A 16195-nucleotide genomic window follows, 5' to 3' on the forward strand; every position below is an offset into this window, starting at 1 on the left:
GATAAACTCTCATTCAGATGTCAAAAATCACCTCAAGTTTTAAATCTTCTGAAAAGCCTACCCTGGCTTTCCCTACTCCATTCCCATCATGTTATTTCTTATCTTACACTTATATCTACTATTGCATTAGTCATTTGAAAATTGTATTTTCCCTTCATTTATTCTCTGTTGAACTGTGACTTCCTTGAAGTCTCAGCTTTAGGAGCCAAATAAAGCACTAAATGCTTTTTTGTTGTTGTTGAATGAAAGAAAATACTTGCCCTTGAGCAGCTCATTGACAATTTGTGATAACAGATAAGTAAACATTTGTCCATGTGTTCCTACTAAAATTCTACCTATTATCCCAGGCCCTAATATTTCCCTTATTATTTCTGGAACTTCTCTTAAACTAATATCTTATTCCAGGTGTCCTCAGAGGACATTATTTACATACTTACCATAATACTTACTATATCTTTGAACACATCTCTAGACCCCTAATTCTCCAGCACATAGCAGACAACGAAAGAGAAGAAACGAACTGGGCTATCTTCTTTACCAAAAAGTTTCTCAAAGTTTCCTTAACTTATGACATTTTAATATCATATAAAGTTTCAAAGTAACAAAATAGTATAACTGGCTCAGTTTCTCTGTACAAAATCCTCCTATACATTGTCACTAGATTAATCACTCACAACATACACTTTTGTTTCTCACCTCATAATATCAGCCCACAGGATCCTCACTTCTCTTTGGCCATATTCCCAGCCATAAGTCTGCCTAATTCATATGGAATCCAAACTCTGAAGAATCTATAATAGTTGTTGCCTTCTTGGTTCATATGTCTATTAAGGACATGGCTTTTCTCTGGATAGTTTGAGATGAGTGTCTTATATCTCTGAGAATATTTTAGACCTGGTCCTGGTAGTAAAAATAGATTCTAAAATACAAGTCCTCTGCCAGCTGCTCAGTGTTGCATAGCTACATCATGACCTTTCAGTCCGGATGTCCTTTGCTTCCTTGCAGGTGAGCTAAGGTCTGAAGGTAAAGGGAACGGCCACTCCTTCTCACAGGAATCCAAATTCCTGGATTTTCTGGAAGCCAAAACAAGGCAGAGGTGGACCAGGAGGGCTGAGTTGGTGGCAAGCATGAGTATCTCAGGGCTTCCCTGGGGCAGGTCCAGTGGGAGATGGGTGCTCTAGACTCTTCCCTCTGTCTCACCCATAACTGCGACTCTGGACTTTGCTTTTGTTCCCCAGTACTTGCTTTTCTTCTGCTCTGCTCCAAGTACTCAGTAACTGTCATGAGCTGGATGACTAAATCGAGCTTCTAAGATCTGATCTTTGGGGAACTGAAGCACTGTTTGGCCTCTTTGTTCTGAGAAATTAAAAGAAGCTTCCAGAGAGGCTCTGGGGCTTTGGGCCTGCTACTAACCCAACTATCGGGCTTGAATACCACCATCACAAAGCTAGTGGGAATGCCTTGTCTGATATTGTAAAACAAAATCCAAGAGTAAAAATAAATTAAAAAGAAAGGCAAGCTTGAATAGGGAGTCTCAATTTAAATAGGTAGCTATAACAATGGTTTAGGATGCTAGTGTTTCCAAGGTTATAAAAAGAGGCCAGTTATGTTTCAAATAAGGGGTCGTAATTACACCAAGGCAAGTATTTAATGGATCAATGTATAACTTCATTATTTCAAGAAACTTTACACTTACGGTTTTAAGTTCAAGGCAGAATATGTGAGCTATTAAGAAAGAGAAGAAAGATCGGGCTGCAAATTTTGTAAAGCAAAGACATTTACTAATTGGGATTTATACACCAGGAGAGAAAGGCCTGATTAGGAAGGTAGGGAGATGTCAGAATATCAGGGATAGACACCACCATGTAACAGTAGCATGATTTCTGGTTTGCCCTAGATGTTTATAAAGATTCTTGAAAATCTGAGGAGATGTTTGTGCATGAAAAAGAACACCCACAACTATTTGCCATTGTTTAATATTCAGTTCATTAAATTTACATGTCTTATTGAATAACACTTTGAAAGCCAATTTTGCTTGAGCATTTAAACATTGGTTATGTATTTTAATTAAACCTCATCAAATATTTTAAATTGCAATTATAAATTGAAATATGTAATAGGATTATGAATGGTAGTTTTCGTGTCTCAGAATTGTAGGGAAAGCCTGTGGCTGAATATAATGGCCACTTAACACCCCATAAACTAAAGATAACTACTAAGGACATGAACCCAGCAGACACATCACATCAGGACTTACTAGTTTTTCACATGCTGCTACCATTACTTTTATAGGTTTCCACAAAGACAAATAGGAATTTAAGGAGAAGTCCCAGAAACAGGGATTCATCTTCCTGGTGAAAAACTGACTTTTCCCTTCTCTTTCCTGACATGGGGGATGTACAGGGCCATTGTCTCTCCCCACTATTGTAGAAGTAAGCAAGAAGGTAGCTTCAGAGTAATCATTATTCCTAATGAGTTAGGGTGCCTAGAAGATGGGAAAAATGGGTATTGTCTTGTCCATTTGCATTCCTCTCCTATTTCCTTAGACCTCATGTCATCAGTCATCACCATTCATTCTTCAACCCTACCTCTCTATTAATTGCCTAATCTATGTTTATGAATACACTCAAATATTTCCCATAATAAAATATATTTCCTCCTTTGTGCCTTCCTTAGCTATTTACCTAGATCCTTTCTAACCTAAGTTACTGAAAGGATTCTATCCTGACTGTATTGACACTATATACATTCACTGCATTCACTATTTATTCACTCTAATATGTGAGGCCTTATTAACACCACCATTAGTGGAAGTTCTTTTCCATCAACTTGTTAATACTCATATATAGTACTCTCCTTTCAATGAATTCTTTAAAATATTGGCTAAAATCAAGTTTGTCAGAAACTCTTTCTCTCTCTCTTAAGTATCATTAAACAATGCTGTAACATTAACTAGATTTTTGTTATCTTTATGAGGTAGAAATAGATATAACAGTAATTCTCACAAAAATTATTGTGCCTAAATTCTCTTATTCCTTAGAATAATTCATCTTGCAGTTTTCCAAAGGGGTTTGAATGAGTATCCAGCAAGTGATTTGGCTTGTAATATGTGCATAGTAAAACAACTTCCCCTTAAAAATATGGAATACGTTTCATATTTTTGCCCATTCTGAGCTAATTATATGTGTAAGTTAGAGTTAGGTAATTGGTAAAGACTAATGCCAACTATTCAAAATAATTAGACTATTAAAAATAATTATAAGGGAAGAACTCTTTCCTGGGGCTTTTTACTGTTGTTGTGATCAGATATTTAAACATAAATAGAGTTATTTAATTCCAAGTGAGAAAAATCTAGAAATATGCAAATTTCATTCAATAAAACTAAAGTAGCAAGGGCAATGCTTAATATTGTTAAAACATAATAGTTAAAAAAATTGTCACATATGTTCTTGCATTTGATTATCCTGTCTTTAGGATTGTTATAAAATAGTAACTGTCTTCATTTCGCAAACGGATGGATTAAAGTTTCAAAGTAAGATTTTTGCTCGATTTCATGATTAAAATGTGGCTGACTTGTATTTCCCTGATGAGCAAATATGTGAGGATATTTTCATATACCTGTTGGTTATTTGTATGTCTCCTTTGGAGAAACATTTATTCAAGCCTGTTGCCCATTTTTTAAAATTGGATTATTGCTTCCTTCTATTGAGTTGTAGGAGTCCTAGTATATTTTGAATATTAATCCCTTATCAGATAAATGGTTTGCAAATATTTTCTCCCATTCTGTAGGTTCCCTTTTCACTCTGTTGTTTTTTTCCTTTGCTGTGCAGAGCTTTTTAGTTTGATGTCTTCACACTTGTTTATTTTTGCTTTTGTTGCCTGTGTTGTTGGTGTCATATCCAGGATATCATTACCTAGACCAATATCATAAACATTTTTCCCTATGTTTTCTCCTAGAGTTTTATAGATTTAGGTCTTACATTTAAATCTTTAATCCATTTTGAGTTGACTTTTGTGTGTGGTGTAGGATATGGTCCAATTTTATTATTTTCCATATGGATATTTTGTTTTCCCAGCACCATTTGTTAAAGAGACTATCCTTTCCCCATTATACGAATTCTTGACACCCTTGTTAAAGATCAGTTGACGGTATATGCGTGGTTTTATTTCCGGGTTGTCTATTCTGTTCTATTGGTCTATATGTCTGTTTTTAAGCAAAACTATACTATTTTGATTACTGTTTGATTACTGTAATTTTTTTTGAAAAAGGAAGTGTGATGCCTCCAGCTGTATTCTTTCTCAAGATTGCTTTAGTCGTTGGGGTCTTTTGTGTTTCCAAATGAATTTTAGGATTTTGTAAACATTTCAAAAAAAAAAAAAAACATTGAAACTTTGATAGGGAATGCATTGAATCTTTAGATGATTTTGGGCAGTGTGGACATTTTAACAATATTAAGTCTTCCAATCCATGAACATGGGATATGTTTTCATTTATTGATGTCATCTTTAAGTTCTTTCACCAACGTATTATGATTTGCAGTGTACAAGTCTTTGATCTCTTTCGTTAAGTTTATCTCTAAGTATTCTTTTTGATGCTATTGTAAATGGGATTCTTTTCTTAATTTTCAGATAGTTCATTGTTAATGTATACAAACAGTGTTTTCTGTTGATGTTCTAACCTGCAGTTTTACTGAACTGTTGATTTAGTTCTAACAGGGTTTTTTGGTAGTGTATTTATAGTTTTCTACATGTAAGATCATGTCCTCTGAACAGAAATACTTGACTTGGATGCCTTTTATTTTTCTTGTCTAATTGTTCTGTCTAAAATTTCTAGCACTATGATAAATAGAGGTGATGAGAGTGGGCATCCTTGTCTTGTTCCTGATCTTAGAGGAAAAGCCTTCAGTTTTCACCATTAAGTATGATGTTAGCTATGGTCTCATCATATGTGAGCTTTATTGTGTTAAGGTACATTTTTTCTATACCTAGTTTTTCTGATAATTTTTATCATGAAAAGATTTTGAAATTTGACACTCTTTCTGCATCTGTTGAGATGATCAAACTATTATCTTTCATTCTGTTAATATGGTATATTGATATGCATATTATTTTGCATATAGTCAACCACCCTTGTACCCAAAGGATAAATCATACTTGGTCATGGTGAATAATCCCCTTAATGTGTAGCTGAATGTGGTGTGCTAGTATTTTCTTGAAGATTTTTATATCTATGCTCTCAGGGATATTGTTCTATAGTTTTCTTTCTTGTAGTGTCTTTTTTGGGCTGTGGTAACAAGGTAATGCTGGCCTTATAAAATAAGTTTGGAAGTATTACCTCCTTTTGAACTTTTGAAAGAATTTAAGAAGTTTATATCACCTCAAACCTTTTAGGATGGATATAAGAAAAAAAAATTATATGTGCTGGTAAGGATGTGGAAAAAATGGAACACTCGTATACTGTTAATGGGAATGTAAAATTGTACAGCCATTATAAAAAACAGTAGGGAGGGTCCTCAAAAAGTTAAAAATAGAATTACCATATGATCCAGCAATATCACTTCTGGATATATACCCAAGAGTATTGAAATCAGAATCTTGGGGAGATATCTGCACTCCCATGTTCATTAGAACATTATTTATTCATAATAGCCAAGAAATGAAAACTTAAATGACTGTTAACAGATGAATGGGTAAAGAAATTGTAGTATACACATACAATGGAATATTATTGAGTCTTAAGAGATGGAAATCCTACCATATACAAAAACATGGATGGACCCAGAGGACATTATGCTAGGTGAAATAAGTCAGGCATAAAGAATAAATACAGCATGATTTCACTTATATGGTGTATCAAATATAATCAGACTTCTAGAAACAGAGTAGAATGGTGGTTGCAGAGGTTTGGGGGAGAGGGAAATGCAGAGTTGCTATTCAGTAGATACAAAGTTTCAGTTACACACGATGTAAAAGTTTGAGAGATCTGTTGTACAACGTTGTACCTAATAGTACTGTATTGTGCAATTAAAAAATTTATTGAGAGTACATTTCACATTAAGTGTTCTTACTTACAATAAAATAAAAAGTGGCTGAGGCAGTTTCAAAGCGAAGGTTCTTGCAGTCTAAATTTAAGGCTCTTCTTGAATTGACTGTTACAATTCAATATATGTTATGGATAAGTATATGTACTTAAATTATAACCTGAAGTGTTGATGGTTGATTTAATCATATAACTCAGATCACATCATATTATCATGTTGCCTTTTATTTTTTAAAAATTTTTTTAATTTATTTTTATACAGCAGGTTCTTATTAGTTATCTATTTTATACGTATTAGTGTATATATGTCAATCCCAATCTCCCAATTCATCCCCTCCCCCAAAATTCCCCTCCTTGATGTCCATACGTTTGTTCTTTACATCGTGGTGCATGACTCTTTTTGAATTATGGTTTTCTCAGTGTATATGCCCAGTAGTGGGATTGCTGGGTTACATGGTAATTCTATTTTTAGTTTTTTAAGGAACCTCCATACTGTTCTCCATAGTGGCTGTATCAATTTACATTCCCACCAACAGTGCAAGAGGGTTCCCTTTTCTCCACACGCTCTCCAGCATTTATTGTTTGTAGATTTTCTGGTGATACCCATTCTAACTGGTGTGAGGTGATACCTCATTGTAGTTTTGATTTGCATTTCTCTAATGATTAGTGATGTTGAGCAGCTTTTCATGTGCCTACTGGCCATCTGTATGTCTTCTTTAGAGAAATGTCTATTTAGGTCTTCTGCCCATTTTTGTATTGGATTTTTTTTTTTTTTTTTTTTTTAATATTGAGCTGCATAAGCTATTTATATGTTTTGGAGATTAATCCTTTGTCCGTTGATTCGTCTGCAAATATAATGCAGTTTCCTAATACAGAATTGTGCATGTACTTCAAATCATTATACATTCTTTCACTGATGCATACCCAGGTTACATACAGTTTTTCAACACCACAAAAAATATGCTACATTGAATTTCCTTGAATACATTCACTATGGACTGGTTGGAGACTTTTGGGGAGATATATATCTAAGAACATAATTGCTGATCATAGGTTATACATACTGTTGTCAGTAAAAACGGTTCATTTACTTTGCAAAAGGGTTGTATTAGTCTCTACTCCCAGCAGCAGGGCAAAAATGTTACCATAGAATCCCACCAATATCCGGCTTTGATAAGCATTTCCTTACACATAGGTATGTCCATACAACTCAAGCTTAGAATATAATTTCCATGAGAATAAGGAAACAAAAGATCATGACATAGTATATAGTTTTGAGTAAATGTACACAAATATACCTAAACCACAAGAAAAAATAAATGCTGAAATTAAATTTAGTATGTGACTTACCTTCTCTCCCTGGTTTCTTTTCTTTTTTCTTTTACTATTTTTATTTTGCACTATTCAAAAACATCTCTCTGGTTTCTAATCAAGAGAGGGACTAGACTTGTCACTGATAGATAAATTGGATCAAATTCTCAGCTTCATTAGTAATTGGCAGATGGCCAATTATCCTCTTCCCTAATGCCCCCAAAACAGGGCTTTTGGAAAAGTGTGTTGGAGATAATTATTTTAATGTGAACTAGATCTTCCTACTCAGCACCTCACACCCTTCATATCACACTTCACATCAACTTCATCAAGATTTCTTAAAAACCTTCGCAGGCAAGAAAGCAGGAAAATGGAAAATGGTTGGATTTTATCTTCCCCTAACTCCCTACCACACATATACAACATGCATACTCAAGTACTATGATCATGTAGTCTTAGTGGAGATGGCAGATGGAGGAGTAGAAAAAAGATTATCCTGAGGGCATACAAGTGAGGCTTCAAGATGGTATGGCATTCATTTAATAGTTCCTTAAAGAGTTAATTAAATATTAATTGAGGCTCAATCTTGAGCCAGAAATGCTAGTCTGGATTCTAGACATTCAGCAGGGAATAAAACAGGCAAAATTTCCACCTTCAAAAGGTATGAGATATACATACATATATACACACACACACACATTTATATATATATATATACATATACACACACAGTGGAATATTACTCATTAAAAACTGAAACTAGACATTTGTGACAACATGGATGGACCTAAGGGGTGTTATGCTAAGTGAAATAAGTTAGACAGAGGAAGACAAATCCTGTTTGATTTCACTTATTTATGTAATCTAAAAAACAAAACAAATGAGCAAACATAACAAAAGAGAAACAGGGTTATAGATACAGAAAACAAACAGTTGGTTCCCAGAGGGGAGGGGTGAGGAGGAAAATAGGTGAAAGATATTAAGAGGTATAAACTTCCAGTTGCAAAATAGAGTCACAGATATGAAACATACAGTGTGGGGAATATGGTCAATAATTATGTAATATCTTTGGTGTCATTGTAACTAGACATCATGGTGATCGTTTTGAAATGTATAGAAATACCAGTTACTATGTTGTGTAACAGGAACTAACACAGTGTTGTAGGTCAATTATATTTCAAAAACGAAGAAACAAACTCATGAGAGATCAGATTTGTGGTTACCAGAGGCTGGGGATGAGGAGAGGGGGAATTGGTGGTAAAAAGGTACAAACTTCCAGTTATAAGATAAATAAGTACTAGGGATGTAATGTACAACATGATGACTATAATTAACACTGCTCTATGTTGTATGTGAAATTTGTTAAGAGTAAATCCTAAGAGTTCTCATCACAAAGAAAATATTTTTTCTCTTTTATTTAATTTTTATCTATATATGTACGATGGGTGTTCACTAAACTTATTGTAATAATTATTTTATGATGTATGTAAGTCTAATCATTATGCTGTACACCTTAAACTTGTACAGTGCTGTATGTCAGTTATATCTCAATAAAACTAGAAGAGATAAAATAATATTTCCACCTTCAAAGACATATTCTGGTAGGAATATATAGACAATAAATATGTTTGTATATGTAGCTAGCTAGCTATAAAGATATAGTTAGATTTACATAAACATGTATACACACAAAAATACTATTTATACATTTATATACACATATACTTAAGTGGGTATATGCATCTGTTTTAAAGAGATGTTTCTACATGTCTATAGAGATGTCTGTATAGGTATATATTTACATAGATACATATATCTCTTTGTAAGAGGGGCATATATACACATATCTGTTTATATATGTATATGTAAATTTACATATATAATTGTATATACACATATAGATATGTTATATAATAAATGTTTTATGTGTTATATATGATGTAATGCCAAGTAGTAATAAATATTACAATTAAAAATAAGGATAAAAGCATAAGATGGATAGGTTGAAATGGATCTGATCTTGGATTGTACAGAGATGAAATCTGAGCAAAAATCTCAAAGGGAGGAAGTGATCCATGCAGAATCTGGATCTAGAATGTTCCAGGAAAAGGAGACAGTAAAGGCAAATTCCTTAAAGATGTGTCATATGTGAAATGTTCTACATAAACAATGAGACCAATGCTACTAGAGTACAATGAGAGTAGAAAGTCATGCCATGCTAGGGAGTTTGGTTTTATTTCATATATTAAGGGAGACCACTGAAGGGTTTGAGAAGGGAAGTGACATCATCACATTTATATTTTATAAGAATTGCTCTGACTGTGATGTGAAAAATAGACTCTAGGTGGGTAAAATAGAATCATGGAGACGCTCAAGAAACTGTTATAGCTTCAGGTGAAACGTGATGTTTGACTTGAACCACTGTGATAGTGGTGGAGATGATAAACATTTGAATTTGGGATGTATTAGGAAGGCGCACAAATGTGATTTCCTGATAAACTGTAAATGAGGTAAAAGGGTGAAGAGAAGTCAAGAATGAATGCAGGCTTTTGGGCAGAGTAACTGTAAGAATGGAATGTTGTTTACTAAAATAAAAACACCAGCATAGATGGGGATTGAGGGAAAGAAATCATTAGTTTGATTATTTTTTCTTTTATGTTGCTTTTGAGAAGCCTGTTATGCATCCAAGTCAAAGATATTCTTATAGGCAGTTGGCTATATAATTTTTAAATATGAGTCTGGAAATACTAGTTTGAAAATTATTAGGAAATAAATTTTTAAAATTGTAGAGTGGATGAGGTCACCTAAAGAGAGAGTATGACAATGTAGGCAAAAGAAGAGATCCAAGGATGGACACTAAACACCAAAATTTGGAGGTTGTAGAGTTTAAGAGGCCCCACAAAGAACACTGAGGCACTACAGTGTAGTAGAGGGAAAAATAGAAAAGAATAATGTTCCATAAGCTAAGTAAGTTATGTTAAGAGAGAAGTAGTGATCAACTGTGTCAAGTGCTGATGATGAAACAGAACTGAAAATATGCCATTGCATTTGGCAACTGAAAGTTGTTGATTACCTTGGCAATTATGGTTTCAGCGGAGTGGTAGGGATGAAAGTTTGAAGCACATGGGTTCCAGTCACAGTGGGAGATGGGAAAGCAGAGATGGAATATAAACATTTCTTTCTAGGAATTTTGTTCTATAAAGAACATAGAAATGGAGTGGTAGCTGGATTTGGAACCTAGGGAATTTTTTGTTTATTGTTTTTTTTTCCTTCTATGAGGAGAAAAATATTTCATCATGTCTGTTCCTTTGAGAATGATCCAGTTAGAGAAAAACTGATGAAAAAGAAGAAAAAGAAAAAATGTAGAAATTACTTTAATCTATAAGAGTTGGAGAGAAAAGTAATAAAATTCGTTATAGGTCCCAATTTTTTCACACTTCTCCTATACCACAGGCTTTTATGTTTTAATTCCTTCTCCTAGGGGAGCAGAGAATCTTTCCCTGCCTCTTAAATTTATGTTTGGCCATGTGACTTGCCTTGATCTATAATGTGAGACAGAAGTGACAGGGTGACCAGCTGGCTGAAAAGGCCTTCTGTATTTCTACTTGCTCTTCTGAACCTCTATCACCAGAGAAGAAATGCCCTTGGGGAGTTACCACATCCTCAGCCTGAGCCTCAGACTCAACCCAAGTGGAACAGATCTGAGCCCAAATATCAGCAAAGAACCAAGTCTCAGTGGATTTGCTTCAAGCCAACTCTAGAACAGCCAAACTGCAGCACAGTTGTACATTCATGAGTGAAAATAATAAAACTGTCTTTAGTCACTGAATTTCAGTGATTTTATTATAGGAAAAAAGCTGTTTGATACAGGGTCTATCATATAAGTAGAGGTAGAGAGGTTGGAAGGAACGTGAATAGTTTGCCCATTGTAAGAGACAGGAAGACAGATCTTACGTGTTTTGATTGCTGAAGGTGGTTCAGTAGGTTAGTTGATAGGAGCATGTAAAGATTGTCTTCTAAAGGCGTCTGTTTTCTGGTGAAATAAGATGCAAGAGTGAGGTATAAAAATGGCATTTAAAGAAAAAGGAAAAGCATAAAATATTAACTTGAAATGGGAAAGTAAATTTTTTAGTTCTTATTTTTTAATTGAAATATATTTGACATATAACACTGTAAATTTAAGGTGTACAACATGTTAATTTGATACATTACTATTTTAATGTGATTATAATATATATATTTATAAGTAATATGATTACTATCACCATTGTAGTCATAGCACCCCCATGTCACATGATCATAATTTCTTTTTTGTGGTTGGAATAATTAAGATCTCATCTCTAGGCAAGTTTGATGTATATAATACAATATTGTTGTCTATATTCACTATACTGCACATTCGATCTCTAGGACTTATTTACTACTTGTTGCAAGTGTGTGCCTTAAACAACATCTCTATCCCCTACTCCCTTCCTAGCCGCCTCTGGGAACCACAGTTTTAGACCCTGTTTTTATGAGTCTGGCTTTTTTAGATTCCACATATAAGTGATATCTTACACTGTTTGTCTTTCTCTACCTGATTTACCTCATTTAGCATAATATCCTCAAGGTCCATCCATGTTGTTTTGAATGGTAGGATGTCCTTCTTTCTCACAGCTAAATTACACACACACACACACACACACACACACACACACACAAAATATAAAATCTCACATCTTCATCCATTCATTCATTGACAGGCATTTAGGTTGTTTCCATATCTTGGCTATTATGAATAGTGCTGCAATGAAGATGACAGTGCGTATATCTCTTTGATATCCTGTTTTTACTTCCTTTGTGAATATACCAAGAAGTTGAATTGCTGGATCATATGGTAGATTTTAAAAAAATTTTTGAGGAAAGTCCATATCGTTTTCCATTGTTTTCCATTGGTTCTAAATATAGAACCAATTTATATTTCCACCAAGAGTGTACAAGTGTTCCTTTTTCTCAACATCCTTGCCAACACTTGTTATTTCTTATTTCCTTGATGATAGCCATTCTAACAGGTGTGAGGTGATAACTCGTGGTTTTGATTGATATTTTCCTGATGATTAGTGATGTTGAACATCACTTCATGTACTTGTTGGCTATTTGGATGTCGTCTTTGGAAAAATGTCTGCTTAGTTCCTCTGCCTTTTTTAATCAGATAGTTTGGTTTTTTTGTTGTTGTTATTATTGTGTTGTAGGAATTCTTTATTTATTTTGGATATTATTGCCTTATCTGATACCTGCTTTTCAAAACTTTTCTCCCACTTGTAGCTTGTCTTTTCATTTTGTTCATTGTTTCTTTTACTGAGCAGAAGCTTTTAAGTTTTATGGAGTCCCACTTGCTGACTTCTGTTTTTGTTGCTTGTGCTTTTGATGTCTATATCCAAAAAATTACTGCTAAGACCAATGATGATGAGATTCTTCCGTATATTTTCTTCTAAAAGTTTTATGGTATCAGGTCTTTGGTTTTCTTTGATAGATTTCAAGTTAATTTTTGTAAAGATAGGGGTCCAATTTCATTTTTCTGCATGTGTTTATCCAGTTTTCCCAACAGCATTTGTTGAAGCAACTATTCTTTTCCCACTGGGTGTTCCTGTCAACTTTGTTAAAATTAGTTAACTGTGTGTGCCAAGGTTTAATTCTGAGCTCTCTATTTTCTTCCATTGATCTATGTGTCTATTTTTATGCCAGTGTCATACCATCTTAATTACTATAGCTTTGTAGTATACTTTGAAATCAGGAAGTGCAATGTCTCCAGAGCTGTTGTTCTTTCTCAGGATTGCTTTGGCTATTTGGGGTCTTTTGTAGTTCTGTACAAACTTTAGGATTTTTTTTTTTTTCTATTTCTGTGAAGCATGCCATTGACATTTTTATAGGGTTGAGTTAAATCTATAGATGGCTTTGAGTGGTATGAAGGAAAAATTCAGAACTGTAAACTCTTGAACTTTTGCTGATGACAAAAAAAAATTCTGTAGGTAACAAGTTTTAGAGGAATAGGGGTGGGATCATGGATGGGTAGGAGAGTTGATTAAGTGAGGTGCTATTCAGAGCTGAGTGGAGATAAGATTCCATGTGAGGGGAATTTCGAGCTTCCTCTGGAGACAAGAATATAGGGATATAGGCATGATGGATTAGCCCTGAGTGTGACCTTTAATATCCTGCCTGTACAGGGATTTGTTGCTCAATAGATTTCAGGCTCTCCACCAATATGGCAAAACCTTAACTCTTGGAGAGGAGTAAGAGATGAAAGAGGGACAGAAATATTCATTGCAACAAGTTATTCCCCTTTTAGAAAGGGGTGAGGAAGTCCCCTTGTGAGTATAACTTAATAATAAGGCAATAAGATTTCTTTCCCAGTAACAAATAGCTGAAGTTTTATTTTGTTTGTGTTTTACCATTCTTAAAAAAATAAGGCAGTATTCAGATGTGATTCAAAACAGAATATTTCAGAATAAGGTACCTTTTAACATTTTTGCATGCTAATATATGTCCATAATGAGAGGCCTGAGTCTCTTAAATATATTTTTAATAGATTAGGAGTGGATAAGTCATAGTTGCTATTAAAAAAAATTAACATAAATATTTAAATTGATCAGTTAACTATATACTTTATAATTAAATAATCATATTTCATGTCCATTTGTAATGTGCCCATTGTGCTATTTAATTTAAAAAAACCAATAATATGGGTCATGGGCATTGGTGGGGGAGAAATTATTTCCTTTTGAAAATAGTTACCTTTTTAAGACTATGCAGAGGGTTTTTAATTACTATTTATAATACTTTGAAAATAACACAGAAAATATATATATTTTTTCAGAATACCAGGAGATGGTATTTCAAAACTGAGAAAATTCATTATGGAAAATAAATTTGTCGATATTCTGATATACTTTGGATTTTTTTTAATTAGTAATATCTAAGTAAATAAAGTTCTTCAACAAAATAAATGCCTAATAAACAATCCGAGCATTTCCAATGGCAATTAGCAAAGCTTAAATTAGATATGCAAATAAGCAATGCTCCTATAAATTTTTTTTAAATTTTCTGTCTTCTGAATCGAAAAATGCAGACAAATAATGAACTTTAAAAATAAGAAACAAAATAATCACATTTTAGAAGTATCTTCCATTTTAAAAATCACACTTTAAATACCCTCCCTTCATTAAGAGCAGAACCTCTGGGAGCTGACTTTGCCATACCTAAATTTATTCTCATTTAACATACTAGAAAGTCAATCACATTTATAGTGTTCCAGCATCATAGGGGCTAGTGTCACCAATATTAAGGAAGTAAATGGAATGGCAAAATCTTGATGCATGCCTGAATAAGTTTGTATTATGTCTTAGGTTGGTAGTCAATAAATATTTGCAAAATAAATTAATTGTGGAATTAAAATCTCCTTAAACAAATGTAATACTTAATTTTTTTGAAGAAATGTTAGAATGGTCAGCATTTGAGCGATGTCACTAAGCAAAACAATAGTTTGGGGATGAGAGATCTAGTTTCAATTATTGGTTATTGTACTTGTATTTTTTTTTTAAGGAATATCTCATTTTCGGTCAATTTACTTTATTATTCACATATTCTTTATTATAAAGGGACAGGGATTTTCTTGCAGTATGGCTGTGAATCATAATGGATAATGTTTTTGATGCAGGTATCTCTGACTGTGATATCCAGAGGTCACTCAATAATTAACAACAAATACAGTTGGTTTGTTTGGTCAGCAAAATAAAAAAAAATGTACCTTACAGTAGGAGGGATGGCATATTAGCGTTCTTCACGGAAACAGAACCAATAGGGTGTGTGTGTGTGTGTGTGTGTGTAAAGAGACTTGTTATAAGAAATGCTCACTTCTACATACAGTATAGGCTGGCAGGCTTGAGACCCAGGAAAACCAATTGTGTAGTTTGAGTCCAAAGGCCAGCAGCTTAGAGACCCAGGAAAGCAATGGTGTAGATGAAGCCCAAAGGCTGTCTGCTGGTTAATTTACTCTTACTCAGAGGTGGGCTGGTCTTTTTGTTCTACTCAGGCCTTCAACTGATTGGAGGAGGCCCACCCACATTATGGACGGCCATCTACTTTACTGAATAAAATGTTAATCTTATCCCAAAACATCCTCTTATAAACACCCAGACTAATGTTTAACCAAATATCTGGGCACCCTGTAGCCCAGTCAAGTTCATGTAAAATTAACCATCACAGATGGCATTGACCACATTGAAAAACTGATAAGCCACATTTGCTTCTCTATAAGTAGTCTGGAAGACCAATGTGGGGAGAACTAAAGAAAGCTAGGACTCAGAGCATTAAGCAAATAAAGGAACAAAAACTGCTACATAACATGGTTTAGTTTTGGTAACTGTTTCATTCTTTAGCATATAATACAAAAAATTATTCTTGAGTTCATGGGGAGAATACAAAAGAAGTTCATTATTACAACAAATGTTTAGTGAATCTCCACTATATGCAAAATACAGTTTTAGGTAATTAGCACACAATATTGAGCACCCAGAAAGTATCTCTCCTATCTCTTTTATTACAGTTGGGGACAACAATAAAGAAATGAGTATATGCATATATGCTATATAGGCTGTATAGGCCAGTTATTGAAAACTGAATAAAAATTCTAGCAGAGCAAAGTAAAAAGTACAATAAAAGTATATTATAGAGGAGCAGAATGGCAGTCCCTGACAATATTTTTCATGTATAGGGCAAAAGAAAATGAAAAGTTGAGAAGGCCTGAGGTGATAAGCCCAGCAATTACAAGTATAGAGTTGAACTTGATGGCTACAACTCCTGTTGATG

Source organism: Eschrichtius robustus, chromosome 17, assembly GCF_028021215.1.
Source record: "Eschrichtius robustus isolate mEscRob2 chromosome 17, mEscRob2.pri, whole genome shotgun sequence".
Lineage (NCBI taxonomy): Eukaryota > Metazoa > Chordata > Mammalia > Artiodactyla > Eschrichtiidae > Eschrichtius > Eschrichtius robustus.